The 13,855-nt window shown below is 42.4% G+C and overlaps 1 pseudogene; it reads right to left on the bottom strand.

Moving 5' to 3' along the window:
* Positions 1 to 2,127: 2,127 nt before the first annotated feature.
* Positions 2,128 to 6,709, bottom strand: LOC143419103 (C-type lectin domain family 4 member A-like; annotated as a pseudogene).
* Between the last annotated feature and the right edge of the window lie 7,146 nt (positions 6,710 to 13,855).

The raw sequence follows: 13,855 nt of genomic DNA on the forward strand, positions 1-13,855 counted from the left end.
GTTTAAAGCCTAATCTAAAAAGTAGAGATAGTGTCTGTCTCCTGAATCCAAACTGGAAGCTGGTTCCACAGAAAAGGGGCCTGAAAATCAAAGGCTCTCCCTCCCATTCTACTTTGAAAAACTCTACGAACAACAAGTAGGCCTAAAGTCTGACAGTGAAGTGCTCTAATAGCGTGACATGTTACTATAAGGTCATTAAGATAAGATGAGCCCTGATTATAAAAGACCTTGTACGTGAGGAACAGGATTTTGAATTTGATTCTGGATTTAACAGGGAGTCAATGAAGGGAAGCCAACACAGGATAAATATGCTCTCTCTTTCTATTCCCGGTCAGTACTCTTGCTGCAGCAGTTTGGATCAAATCAAACACTTTTCAGGAAGTTTATAGGACATCCTGATAATGATGAATTACAGTAGTCGAACATAGAAGAAGTAAATGCATGAACCAGTTTTTCAGCGTCACTCTGAGACAGGATGTTTCTAATTTTATAGATATTGTGCAAATGGAAGAAAGAGCCCTACATATTTGTTGAATGACTTCAAAATTCCTCACAGTGTTAATGCTGAAAACAAAGATACATTTAAATATAAAGATTGTTTTTAATACTTGGATGAAGAAACTTTGCAGCCATGAGTAAATAAACAACCCGGTTACTTATCGTCTTCAGCTTCCAACAGCTATGAAAGTCCATCCCGTTTTTCACATGAAGGAGATTGTCCTGGCCTGGCTTTTTATAGCAGATAACCTTAAAAATATTCTGCAATTTTGCATAGTTTTAAGAAGTTTAAATGTCTTCAGTATTGAACAGCAGAAATTAGTCTTTCTTGTCCGAGGTCATTAAGTAAAAAAAGAAAAAAAAAGACAGCGGCCAACAGTGCTGTAAATAACGGTAGACTGGTGGATAATAAGCGAATGGATAATGCAGAAAACAGATTTGAGATGGGAAACTGTTCTTGAAGTACACAGAGAGAGAGCAAGAGAGAGAGCTGTGCATGAAGGGTGATTTTTATTGTGGTGGAGGCAAAACAGCAAAAGTAAGAGGGAACTCATGACGATGTTTATCAAATGTGAAGAGTAGTTTGCTGCTGATTCAGTGAATTTTGGTTGGAGAGAGACAAAACCTGCAGCTCAGAATCTAGCGTAAAAAAACACATAAACACAGCACGGACCCGACGCATCAGAATCAGTGAGCTGTCGGCTTTCAGCCCCAAAAGCCATGTACGTGCCGCCGGGTGAGAAAGCCGAGAAAGAGAAAGCTGATTCTGATGCGTTGGGTCCGTGCTCTGTGTTTACGTCTTTGTGTGGAATCCGTGTACCTGCTCTCATTTACTGTTTGGTGGTTGTTGAAAAAGTTTTCTGAGCTTTAACCTGAGATTATGGCGTTTCTGGCAAAACACATTTATGTTTAAAAGTCGATTCAGGATTTAACTAATCGATATCACTTTATTCAAGCTACTCTTTCCCTCCGCCCGCCCTGCACTTTCAAATGTACACACGGACTACATGAATATCTAGACCACGACCACTCAGAGAGCGCCCGCCCCTGACTGTCTCTGATTGGTTTAGACCACAACAGGGGCACAATGTGTGTCTGCTGTTGACCACACGGAAACTTTCAGAGTTGCAGAGTATTTTTTATTTTATTTATTTTTTGCTACTTGAACAGTTGGTCGCACCGGTGCGACATAAGATTTTTTTTAGTCGCACCATTGAAAAATTTGGTCGCACTCTAAAGCCCTGTATATATATTTTTAATATATAGCGCAAAATCACAACAACGGTCGCCTATTGTACAGTAGATCGTACAATAATAGATACAGAGAAAAACCCAACAAGCACTTTGGCGACAGTGGGAAGGAAAAACTCCCTTTTAACAGGAAGAAACCTCCGACAGAACCAGGCTCAGGGAGGGGCGGCCATCTGCTGCGACCGGTTGGGGTTAGAGAAGGAAAACAGTATGAGATGCGTAAGGGACATTATTACTGAAACGCTCTCACACACACTTCTATAGCAGATAACCACCTTAAAAATATTCTGCCGAAGAACAAAAACTGAAGAAAACCATGAATCAACATAAACATTAATGACATAAGAAGACTTTATGGACAGGAGAGGAATTTTATTTTTATTTCAACCTTGTGTTCATTCGAGTCCCATCCACCCATTTCCTTGTCCCCTGTCTCTGAGTCAGTCAGTCCAATCCACAAACACTTCTTGAACTGGTTCACAAAGTTCTTTTCCAGAAAGAAAGAAATGAAATGTACACATGCAGAACTTAAAGTGATGCATCAGTGTATCCTCTGTTTTAGTCTTTGTTCTACACACATTTGTATTAGGTTTGCACACACACACCTGTTCCTCTCGGTTCTTAATAATCATCAGGTCTGAACCTTTTTGAAGACAGTCTTGTCTGCTTTCTTGCCAGGATTTCTGCTCTGAAGAAACTTGGTACAAACTATCACTGAAGGCCACCCAATTTTCTCTGCAATCTGTTTAAGAAAAACAGAATAATGGATTGGATTTATATAGCGCTTTTCAAGGCACCCAAAGCGCTTTACAATTCCATTATCCATTATTCATTCACTCTCAGATTCACAGACTGCTGGAGGCAAGCTACAGTTTAATAGAATAAGAATAATAATTTGTGCTTGCTTTGTGATAGGTAGCATACATAAAATAAGTAACGAGCCTTTAAAGGCGGCTCATAACTGGGAGAAGAAATCAGTGGTACAAATTCAAAGCACTTCAATTAATATATACGATGGCCCCTAGAGACAAAACACGTACAAACTCCAAAACACTTGCAAACTCCAAAACACATGCAAACTCCAAAACACTTGCAAACTCCAAAACACTTGCAAACCCCAAAACACATGCAAATTCCAAAACACAACGGAAGTGCTCCAGGAAGCTAGGGGCAGTGTTGAGCTTTTGTTACCTAGAAACTACACAAGCCAGGAAGTACCAATGACCGGATTTGGGCTGTATCCCAATTCAGGGTCTGCAACCTTAAAGGCCGCATTTTAAGGCCGATTACGTCACAGCGACACGATGAAGGGTGTCCCAATTCAAAGGCTGCTCGAAATGCGGCCCTCAAATGCGGCCTTAATTTCCCTGAATTTTAAGGATGGGTCGGTGTAGCCTTCATGGCCCAACATATCCCAGATTTCATAGCGCGGCGGTGGTGTGGATAATTTTGCCGAGAAAAACGGCGGAAGCGGAGCCGCCGAAGAGTAAACTTTCAGAAGTAAGTACTGAATATTATGTCACTTATTTATGCGCAAATGTTTTTATAATGAAGAACATTAAAACATTACTGTTGGCCGCATGTCGGGAAAGTTATGTGACATTAGCGATTTTTGTACTAACTTGGTTTTAAAGCCTTTACTTCAAAATATATGCTGTTCAATAGTTGACTTTAATCTTACAGAGAATGTGATGATTTTATGGATAATTAAAGTCAGTCATATATCCACAAACACAACAAGCTGAAAGTCAGTGATGCTGCTTGGTTTGCAGTCCTGAATATCACGGCACAAGCAGGATTCACTGCACTGTTAATGTTAGCTATGTTATATTGCTGCCTCTGTTCGGTGGTGTCGAGCCAAACGGACTTTAACGTGTGTTTGAACGAGCTGACGGTTCACTCGTTAAGCTGAAAGAAAGATGCTTTAATCACAGGAGTCACACATGTATCCACTGTACCATCTGGGAACTCTTCTTGTTTCGTAATAACACAATCCTTCTTTTGTGCTGTTTTGTAGCAGTGTATACACCTGAGACTGTCATCTGTCTGTCTGTCCTGCACTCTCTCTCTTTTTCTTTCTCTCTGATTGTGTAATAAAAGTATGAACATTCATTTATAAGTCACACTTGTGTTTGAATCCTGCAGCTTATCACACATTTGATTTCCATGTGTGACAACTGCAAGTGTCCAGAGTGAGGACAGACTGAGGGACCCACTGCTGCACATCATCTGTGAGGCTTTGCACCCCTGATGATCCACCAGGACAAACTCAGCAGTGTGTGGAAGAGGAAGAGCCAGCAGCAGCTGACAGATGGAAAGAATAGACAGACTGTTCCCTGTTTTTGAAGGACTGCTAGGAAAGTTTAACATAACTAATTGTCTGTCCTGAATCAGTCTTATTAGGTAATGTTCAAATAATTTGATCATTCCAGTGTTTTCAGTGTGGGAGAAAGTACTCAGGGCCTTCAAGTTACACACTATGAAAGGCAGCAACAAGTTTAATATTCAGAAACCTAAAGTATGTATCAGCAGCAGAATGGAGCTAAAAATAAATGTTTGTTCCAGTTCTATGAAGCTTTGAGTATTTTGGATCAGTAGCACTGCTGTGTTTGTTGCATCATATTGCTGTAATTGTTTATATGCTTTATATATTCTGAGGCAAGTTGATCTATAGTGTTACATCACATTCTATAAGGATGTTATGTGTTTGTATACTTTCTGCCCAGTTTGACCCATTTAGCAGAAGTCAGCCTGTTTAAGGCTCTGATATCTATTCTGTATGACTTACAGCTACAGCAGTTATGACATGGTCTGATTTTCTCACCCAATAAAGGAATATTTCATATATCAGTCTACTCTTCATTTTATCAGAAACAGTTATCACAGCTCGTACATTTTCTTTTTATAAATATATGTAAGCAATGAGCCAAATTTAGTAATGCCAACATACTGAAGGAACAACATTTGTCTCTTATATATGATACACCTATATATGCACTGTCAAAGATACTTGTCTTTGAGTGAAGATTTAAGGTGATAAGACATATAAATAACTGCAACTTGAATCTGTACTGAGGCTCAGTATTTGACACAGAGTTCATGTTCACTGCTGTAATAGCCAATAATGATTAATATAATAACTATAATATTGGCCATATTATATTTACATTACCAAAGTGATATGACTTTAGTCTCATGAACAACATTAGCTAATTGTTATTTACTAACTAATCTTAAATGACTGTTCAGTACAGAAATGAAGCCCAAAAATCATGTTTTACTGTCCTGTGGTCTCAGCCTCAGATACTTATCAAATCACACAAAGCTCTTGTAGAAACAAACAAACAAATGAACAAAATATGTTCTCCTTCATTTCTGTCAAACAAAGTTGTATGACACAATCCAGCGGTTAGTATCATGGTTGCTAGGCAACCTGGGAAGCGCGACGGAGACTACACCATCCCATACAGACACACTTGCCGTTTATTTTGCAAATCGAGCTCAACACTGCCCAGCGTCCTGGAGCACTTCCATTGTGTTCTGGAATTTGCAAGTGTTTTGGATTTTGCAAGTGTTTTGGATTTTGCAAGTGTTTTGGATTTTGCATGTGTTTTGGAGCTTGCAAGTGTTTTGGAGTTTGCAAGTGTTTTGGATTTTGCAAGTGTTTTGGATTTTGCAAGTGTTTTGGAGTTTGCAAGTGTTTTGGAGTTTGCAAGTGTTTTGGAGTTTGCAAGTGTTTTGGAGTTTGCATGTGTTTTGGAGTTTGCATGTGTTTTGGAGTTTGCAAGTGTTTTGGAGTTTGCATGTGTTTTGGAGTTTGCAAGTGTTTTGGAGTTTGCAAGTGTTTTGGAGTTTGTACGTGTTTTGTCTCTAGGGGCCATCGTATATATTAATTGAAGTGCTTTGAATTTGTACCACTGATTTCTTCTCCCAGTTATGAGCCGCCTTTAAAGGCTCGTTACTTATTTTATGTATGCTACCTATCACAAAGCAAGCACAAATTATTATTCTTATTCTATTAAACTGTAGCTTGCCTCCAGCAGTCTGTGAATCTGAGAGTGAATGAATAATGGATAATGGAATTGTAAAGCGCTTTGGGTGCCTTGAAAAGCGCTATATAAATCCAATCCATTATTCTGTTTTTCTTAAACAGATTGCAGAGAAAATTGGGTGGCCTTCAGTGATAGTTTGTACCAAGTTTCTTCAGAGCAGAAATCCTGGCAAGAAAGCAGACAAGACTGTCTTCAAAAAGGTTCAGACCTGATGATTATTAAGAACCGAGAGGAACAGGTGTGTGTGTGCAAACCTAATACAAATGTGTGTAGAACAAAGACTAAAACAGAGGATTTTTGGATTTTGGATTTTGCAAGTGTTTTGGAGTTTGTACGTGCTTTGTCTCTAGGGGCCACCGTAAATATATACTGCACATATATGTACACATAAGTGCATATATATATATATATATATATATATATATATATATATATATATATATGTATATATATATATATATATATATATATACACACACACACACACACACACATACACACACACACACACACACACACAGAAAGAGAGAGAGAGAGCATAAACCCTGCAAACATAGAGAGAACATGATGCAAACTCCACACACTCCACACAAACCCAGGATTCTTGCCTCACCATGCTTTTTAAAAAGCTAAATTTGTTAAAATGTTACAGAGCCAAAAATGCTGTTAGAGATAAATCGGCCATCAAGCATTAAGATATAATTACACTGAAGCTTTCTCTGAAGGTCATCTCTGTTTGTGGTCATGTCTTCCAATCTTTTCTGGAGCTGGTCTCTCTCTTTAACCAGATTGTTGTGACTGGCCTGTAATTGGTCTTGTTTGGTTGTCAAGTTGTTGAAAATGTTCTCTAAATGCTTTCTCTCGCCGGTCACATTGTCAACAGGCTGGTGTAGCACCGCTTTCTCCATTTCCCAATGAGATTTGCTTTGGGTGGCTGTGGTGGACACATCATCATGAAATAAATGCATCACCTTTGAGGATTTTAGCATGCTAATTACATTTCTTTTGTACTCACAAAGACAAACCACATTTATGAGTCCAATCAGGAGGAAAACACACAGCAGACCCAGAAGAATCACAGCAGCTCTGCAGGAACTCTTCTTTACAAATTCAGCACCTGAAGATAGAAGTCAGTATTTGTTATATGTCTAAACATTTTATTATAACACCAATTTGGAGGCTTTGGGGTTAGGGTTTTTCCCGCTGTAAGCATCCACTGGGGTAACGGGGGTGTTGGGGCTTAACAGGTTCTCATTACTTTATTATTATAGCACTATGTCTGTGAAGGTTCTCAGTCATCCAGGTGATCGTAGTCAAAGGAGCTTGCAAATTATAGCACTAGAGATTATAGCACTGGGAATAAGGGAAGGATTATGGATGAGCACCATGATGAAAACTTGTGGCAGTATATATACAGTACTCTGAAAAAGGTATAAAATGTAACTGATCGTTGTCTCGTCGTTACTGTCATGAATGGTAAATGGCCTGTATTTGTATAGCGCTTTTACTAGTCCCGCCTAGGGACCCCAAAGCGCTTTACACACCCAGTCATCCACCCATTCACACACTGGTGGAGGCAAGCTACAGTTGTAGACTGACAGAAGCGAGGCTGCCATATCGCGCCATCGGCCCTTCTGGCCAACACCAGTAGGCGGTAGGTGAAGGAAGTGTCTTGCCCAAGGACACAACGACCGAGACTGTCCGAGCCGAGGCTCGAACCGGCAACCTTCCGATTACAAGGCGAACTCCCAACTCTTGAGTCACGGTCGCCCGTGGCCCGTCTACACCTTCTCCATGCTGTGTCTCCTGCTCCGTGTTCAGGAGAACTTCTACTTCCCAGTCCTGCTCTCCTAGTCTATGCTTCCTAGATTTAGTTTCCTAAGATTAGTTAGTTCCAGTTTGAGATTATTGGTTTGTTTTGGTAAAGTTTACTTCTGACAAAGGATGTTCCAGCAAATAAAGCTGTGCTTTCAGATAACTTCCTGTTTCTCAATCCTGCATTTGAGTCCACATCCTGCCTGCACACAGCGGTAGCCTCGACACATAACACTTGTTTAATCAGCTACTATCTCGCCTATAGACTTTTTAATGTCTACAGTCTCAGATCAACACACTATCAGTGCCCTTCGGCACTATTAGCAGCAGGAGCAGCAGTAACCCCTTAACTGCAACATTGCACCCCATCACGTAAAACATAGGCTACTTTTGCACTTTCAGACGTCTCTGCATGGCCCTGTGCATCAGAGCCACTTCTGCCAACAATTGCCAATTTAGGCCCAGTTACAGACACGTGAGTAGATCACACCCTGTGTCCACGTGGGGTTCGGCCTTGCAAATTCTGGTTGGTTGGTTTTAAAAAATTAGGCGAGGAAAAAAATCTACTTTTTCTGTGTTCCAGCCTCAGTAACTTTGACACAGTAACATCTGCTGTAATATTTATCCAATGAAATCTCAGAAGTATTAGCTTTATTTTGATACCAAGATTGTTTAGATGGGGTTTGTAATTGTAGAGAAATACTCCGTTCATTTTGGTCATGTCTTTTTCGAGCAGGAAATGACAGTGGTATGTGAGATTCGAATGACAACAAGGTTGAAAGGAAAATTAAATTCCTCTCTTGTTCAGAAAGTCTTGTTATGTCATGTACATTAACTAGCTTAATTTGATTAATATCTTGGTAATGAAAGTATAAATACTGACTGAACTGTTGAGTTTAACTCTTATAATATTACCTCTTTTTCAGCTACTGGAAAAATGGTGAGCTAAATGATGAGAAAAAAGACAACTGTGGACAGATAGATACTTACAACTCTTACAACAGCTGGAATGATGCATCATCAACATCTGATAATTTGTTTTGTTGTCAGTGACACAAATGCTGTTAGTCACAAAGTATTTGATTGCATTATTATTTCTCTTCTAAACTCCTTCCAGTCAGGCAAATGCCAGCAATGGCGTAAAATTAAACCAACATTGAAACTAATACAAACATTATTAAACAATAAAAACTAAACTGAAAAAAAAAACCCACACATTCTGGAAAATCAGCTAAGAGCAGACCAGGATTAAACAAAAATGTATGTCTCAATCAAAATTAACAGCCAAAAAGGATTTCAAAACCACAGTAACTCTACAGTAAACCAGACTCCAGATTACGTTCCCTGAAATTGGTCTTTTGTTTTCTTGAGACAATTTGTATGAAATTCTCTGTTCTATTTTTAGTTTGGTTTATGCACAAAACCTCAGCAACATGTACATTGTAATATCTATAGATATGTTTGTGTTCTTTACCTGAGGGTGTAGGTCCGAAACAAAAAGGAGCACAAGAGTCCAATCACACAAGAAAACAGTCCAAGAACACAGGAAAACAGATCAAAAACAAAACCAAACTAGAGCTCAACAAGAGTCCATGAAAAGTTCAGGGGGCCGACCGTGTACACGGCAACGGCGGCGACGGGCAAACAGTTCTGGAGGCCGACCGTGCACACGGCAACGGCGGGGACAGGCAAACAGTTCTGGAGGCCGACCGTGCACACGGCAACGGCGGGGACGGGCAAACAGTTCTGGAGGCCGACCGTGCACACGGCAACGGCGGCGACGGGCAAACAGTTCTGGAGGCCGACCGTGCACACGGCAACGGCGGCGGAGGCAAAACCAATCAGGAGGCCAACCACTTGGAAGGTAGTGGCGGCCACTGAGCAGGTCCGGAGTTCGGCCGCGATGCCAGCGGCGACCACGAACGCTTTCTGGAGGCCATCCCCGAAGGCCATGATGCCAACTTAGAGGCCCGGAAGACGGCCGGCAGAGGCGAGGCGGAACGGGTTGAGCTGGCCCTGACGGCGGTGTGGCAACCGCAGGACCAGACGAGGCAGGACCAGACGAGGCTGGACCAGGCGTGGATGAAGACACGGAGGCTGGACCAGGCGTGGATGAAGGCAGCGGGACGGCTGCGGAACCTGACGGCAGCGACGCTGCAGGCAGTGATGCGAATGGTGATGATGTAGAAGTCGCGGGGGATGACTCAGCAGACGACAGCTGAACAGACTTCCCCAGACCATCAGCAGAGGTGAGGATGTGCTGGGCGGGTGGCTCGGGCCCTCCAGCAGACGTGGCATGAGGCTGGACGGGCGACTCGGGCCCTCCAGCTGACGTGGCATGAGGCTGGACGGGCAACTCGGGCCCTCCAGCTGACGTGGCATGAGGCTGGACGGGCGAATCGGGCCCTCCAGCTGACGAGGCATGAGGCTGGACGGGCGACTCGGGCCCTCCAGCTGACGTTGCATGAGGCTGGCTGGGTTCTCCCGAACCCCCAGCAGACGAAACATGAGGCTGGCTGGGTTCTCCCGAACCCCCAGCAGACGAAACATGAGGCTGGCTGGGTTCTCCCGAACCCCCAGCAGACGAAACATAAGGCTGGCTGGGTTCTCCCGAACCCCCAGCAGACGAAACTTGAGGCTGGCTGGGTTCTCCCGAACCCCCAGCAGACGAAACATGAGGCTGGACGGACTCCTCTGGCCCTCCAGCTGGAGCAGATTCAGGGCCAGAGGCAATAGGGACCCCTGACTGAGGGTGAAGATGAGAGGCTGACTTAGCAGATGACAAAGCTAATGATTCCTCCACTAACTGCGCTACTGACTGGGCTATGGACTGTAACAAGGTTTGGAGAAGGTCTGATTGTGGTAGAGCCTGAGCTATGGGTAGCGGGGGTGAAGACTGAGCTACGGGTGACTGAATTTGAGATGAAAGCGGTGGAGTAGGTGACAGGGCTACAGACGGCTGCTGAGCAGGGGACACTGGAAACTGAGCTACAGACGGCTGCTGAGCAGGGGACACAGGAAACTGAGCTGAAGGTGGCTGCTGATCAGAAAACTGAGCTGAAGGTGGCTGCTGATCAGAAAACTGAGCTGAAGGTGGCTGCTGATCAGCTAACTGAGCTGAAGGTGGCTGCTGATCAGCTAACTGAGCTGAAGGTGTGGAAATGAAAACTGCACCAGTCCGTACAACAGGTGAGAATGGAAGTGTGGTTGGATGATGATGGTGAGGGTTGCATTTCTTCTTTAAAGGTGGATCGAACGACTTGGCAATGAACCTTGGCAAAACATATTGCTGACGTCGAGAGCACCAAGTGGCGAGGGCCTCCAGGAGAGCAGCAGAATCCTCCTTCCCCGGGCCGCCCATGCCAAACAGTTCAAAACAAAAACTGGCCCTCAGAGCTGTTACTATTGTTTTTAATCCGTTAATGTCCAGAAAGGTTATGGCGAAGGTAGGGGATGACAAGAAGTTGTCTAGAAACACTACCTCTGGAAGCCTCTTGTAGTTATCCACAGCATGAATTATGCGCCAGCAATAATCCCACAGCTGAGCGAGGTACTTTCCCTCTGAGGCAAAAGGTGAGTCCGCTGGATCCATCTTGTGGTCGCGTCATTCTGTCAGGGCTCTGTGTGCAGGCGGATGGAGAGGAGGATCAGGACTGTCTAGCCTTCGGTTAGCCATTCCGGGTGTCTCTCGTCAACTAGTAGCTGGTTCATTTGTGCTGCCAGACGCTCATGGAGGTGTGAACCATGTCATGGCCTGGTGCTGTCCAACTCTTCATATTGGAGACACTTGAATGTCTGCTATTGTGATGGTTACTGGACCCTGTTCAGAGAGGTTGCTGTGGTCTGCCCTCAGCCCTCCAATAGCCACTGAGCATTGCCATTATGGGTTGTGCCCTTCTCCCATATGCTCTTCCAGTATTGCTCCATCTCCAGCCTTGGTAGTGCTGTTCTCATGTTGTTCTCCTGCCACTGAGAGTACACCTTGGCTGATTCTGTAGAGAACAGCTGGATTATTCTCCTGCCTTCAATCTCTCTGGTGTACCTCTTTAAGCGGCTGGCAAGGGCTGTGAGCCATTGCTTGGCAGTTTTCAAGGCCTCAGGTATGGACAGCTTGCTGTACTTCTCAGGCACCTTCTTTGTCCCACCTTTCTGCAGCTCTGACAGTTGGCTAACCTCCCTCTGTGCTACTTTGTTCTTCCAGTATTGCTCCGTCTCTAGCCTTGGTGGTGCTTTTCTCATATTTTTCCCCTGTCACTGAGAGAACTTCATTAAACAATTCAGAGAGTTCACATGGATCAGACTGAGTGACTCAGAAGAAGAGGGGACCTGGAAGTGGGTGAACGGGACTTTACTGAACAGAAGGTTCATAAATTCTCTTTATAATTTAAAGTTATAATCGCTAATAATGTGTCAATATTGACCAATCATGACCAGTCATAAAACTGTTCCACAAAGTAGTTGCATTTTGCATAAGTAATGTTGGTCATGTTGTATAAACAGTTTAAAGATGAGTGTAGCTGAAATGCATTCACAAATCAATAAATATGTTTTTATCATAGTAAGTAATTACTCAACCTTCAGTGAATTGTATTCTGTGATTGAATGTTTCATGATATGTTGCAGCATCTGCAGGTATACAGAGACTTGAGTTCAGTGTATCGGACAATATCTAAGATTTAAACAGTTAATCATTATCATTATTCATATTTAATCATATCATATTTATTCAATATTTTATCGTTATTTGATTTATTTAGTGGTTACTGTTTTACTGATGCAGGTTGAACTTCAAGCTACAGCTAATTTGAGGACCTCGTTCCTGTTTGTTCACAAGTTGTTGATATGCATCTCTGATTTCTTGTTCAAAGCTGATTCTTTAGTTTCAGATGGCACAATGGAGAGCTCAACAGCTACAATGGCCCAGATGAAGACTTTGGAAAAATGAAGATCGTTAAAGATGAAAACAAATGGAAAAAACATATGGATCTGTGAAAAGATTGTGGATCTGTAATTGGCTGTCGCACTAGTATTTTAAGCCACAGGGAAAACGGCTTATCATTATGCATGCAAGTTCAAACACACATGGACTTAAACCTTTATTAATGCACAACTAATAACAGGAAATATGTTGCTTTGCCACATGTTTCCTGTTTTTGTGAACATCTCCCTTCACAGCAACCAACAAGAGTTAGCAGCACTGTGAAATTTATTTTACAAAGAAGGACAAATCAGATACTTTGCTGTGTATTAATAAATTACTGCAACAGTGAAAACTGCTCAAGTGTGTAAAAAGAAAACTTCTGACTATGTAAAAGTAACAGTCAGCAAATATCCGACTGAACTTTATTTCTCTGTAAGACAGTATTAGCGTACTACTACCTACTAAATAATAACAATTGTAACAATATTTTGTTGCCAAGACAACAATGTGGCAGGCAGAGTACTTTGATGTGTTACTCATTAAGTAAACTTCTTGCTGTGGTTAGCACTGTAACCTCAGATAAATTTGGCAAAGCCGTTCTGAATCAGCCATTTTACTAATAAACTGTATATCACATGAAAAGGACTGGATTTCAGTTTTCTTATAAAGAACTTTATATTGTATAGCACAAAATTGTCATTCCATTTGATCAGATTTATTGGCAATTTGTTTATAAAAATTAAATATGCCGAAAAATTTTTTAGAGGTGGCTATGTTGTTTAAACATTTTCCTTTTGTTTTAATAATCCTGGATCATTGTGGAACTCAGCAACCTTTGTATGGAAGTGTGATTGGATGCTTGTATGTGTATGTCATATCTTATATATGAATATGAACTCTATGCAGGTCTGTACACCTTATAGACTATAGACTATAGTCTCCACTCACAGGCTGAGGACCGGCTCCCCATAGGACAGTGTGCTGAGCCCCCTCCTGTATTGCCTCTACACCTACGACTGCAGTTTGGCCCACAACAACAACAACCTCATCATCAAGTTTGCTGATGACACCTCGGTAGTCGAACTCATGTCAAGGGGAGAGAAAAAGGGAGACAGAGAGGAAGTCTTAAAGTTGGCAGCATGGTGTTCAGAGAACAACCTGGCACTGAACACCAAGAAAACCAAAGAGAACATTGTCAACTTCAAGAGGCACAGCACTGACATAGCCCCCTATTCATCAACGGTGACTGTGTGGAGAGGGTCCACACCTTCCGGTTTCTCCATGTCCTTATCTCCACTGACATCTCCTGAACAGACAG

This window comes from Maylandia zebra, linkage group LG6 (genome assembly GCF_041146795.1).
Source record: "Maylandia zebra isolate NMK-2024a linkage group LG6, Mzebra_GT3a, whole genome shotgun sequence".
Classification (NCBI taxonomy): Eukaryota; Metazoa; Chordata; class Actinopteri; order Cichliformes; family Cichlidae; genus Maylandia; species Maylandia zebra.